A 1,884-nucleotide genomic window follows, 5' to 3' on the forward strand; every position below is an offset into this window, starting at 1 on the left:
ACATAAAAGTTGATGGGTCACCTATTCATCTTTTTGATTGTACAAAGATGTAATCTGATTTGAAATAGAAAAGATATAGTTAAAAAAATTCTTACATGACTTTAAAAAGTAGTATGTAACCTAATTAAAAAGTAGTATGTAACATTTCATCCATATTTAGGACTTACATGACTTTCAAACCAATCTGAAAATTCTTGATCATGTCATTTTTGAACATTTCTTGGGTTTTCTATTTCTAATATTTCTTTATGTTTGCTGCATTTATAAAGGCCAATAAGTTTCAAGCAATACTTCTAAAATAAAAGCTAAATATGATCTAAATACAACTATGCTTACCATATGAAAGGAGTAACTTGATCACAGTTCTTCAAAATATAAAGATGAGATTGCTTTATTTCTTCTAGACTCAATCTTCTTGTCACTTTACAATTTCTTGTGGGTCTGCCATTTTGCTTGAAAATCGATAATACTTTATCATTTGTTTCAACTTTATAACCATGAGTTATCGCACCATCCCAATTTCTTTTAACTCGATTATGCTTTGTTTCAATACCATTAAGGTATATTGAGCAAAATAATAAGCATTCATTTGCAAGATATCCTTCAGCAATTGAACCTTCTGGATAAGCTCGATTACGTACATAACCTTTTAAGCTACGTAAATACCTTTGTTCAAAAAGGGACAATATATAAGTAAAGGAATTTATTGAACATTTTATCTAAAAAATTACATGATAAAATAATATTTACCTCTCAATAGGGTACATTTATCGATAATGGAAAATTCCTTCATGAGCGGATAATTTATACGCTTTTTGGCATTATTTTTAAGTAGTTTTTAGTATGATTTAGTTAGTTTTTAGTATATTTTTATTAGTTTTTAAATAAAAATCACATTTCTGGACTTTACTATGAGTTTGTGTGTTTTTCTGTGATTTCAGGTATTTTCTGGCTGAAATTGAGGGACTTGAGCAAAAATCTTATTCAGAGGCTGAAAAAGGACTGCAGATGCTGTTGGATCCTGACCTCCCTGCACTCGAAATAGATTTTCTGGAGCTACAGAAATCCAATAAGCGCGCTCTCAAATGCGTTGGAAAGTAGACATCCAAGGCTTTTTTGAAATATATAATAGTCTATACTTTGCCCGAGTTTTGATGACGAAAACTGGCGTTCAAACGCCAACTTCCTACCCTATTCTAGAGTTAAACGCCAGAAATAGGTTGCAAATCAGAGTTAAATGCCAGAAACAGGCTACAACCTGGCGTTTAACTCCAAAAAGAGTCTCTACACATGAAAGCTCAATGCTCAGCCCAAGCACACACCAAGTGGGCCCCGGAAGTGGATTTCTGCATCATTTACTCATTTCTGTAAACCCTAGTTACTAGTTTAGTATAAAAACAACTTTTAGTAATTTATTTTACATCTCTGGAACACATTATGTAACTTTTACGTTCTGAGACCTCCATGGGAGGCTGGCCACTCGGCCATGTCTACCCTATTTTCACTTATGTATTTTCAACGGTGGAGTTTCTACACCCCATAGATTAAGGTGTGGAGCCCTGCTGTTCCTCATGAATCAATGAAAAGTACTATTATTTTTCTATTCAACTCAAGCTTATTCTTAGTCTAAGATATTCATTCGCACACAAGAACATGATGAATGTGATGATCAAGTGATACTCATCACCATTCTCACTTATGAACGCGTGCCTGACAAACACTTCCGTTCTACATGAAAACAAGCTTGAATGCATATCTCTTAGCCTCCTGGTTCACGATCAGAGTCTTCGTGGTATAGGCTAGAATTATTGGCGGCCATTCCTGAGATCCAGAAAGTCTAAACCTTGTCTATGGTATTCCGAGTAGGATCTGGGAAGGGATGAC

At 34.3% G+C, this 1,884-nt stretch overlaps 1 long non-coding RNA gene across 1 annotated transcript; it reads right to left on the reverse strand.

Annotated features, from left to right (window-relative positions):
* LOC110266652 lies at window positions 216-767 on the reverse strand. The gene is made up of 3 exons (XR_002354115.1): window positions 751-767; window positions 337-666; window positions 216-255 (listed from the first exon to the last, which is right to left on the reverse strand). It is a non-coding gene; the product is annotated as an uncharacterized LOC110266652 (long non-coding RNA).

The sequence above is a fragment of the Arachis ipaensis genome, chromosome B09 (genome assembly GCF_000816755.2).
Source record: "Arachis ipaensis cultivar K30076 chromosome B09, Araip1.1, whole genome shotgun sequence".
NCBI lineage: Eukaryota > Viridiplantae > Streptophyta > Magnoliopsida > Fabales > Fabaceae > Arachis > Arachis ipaensis.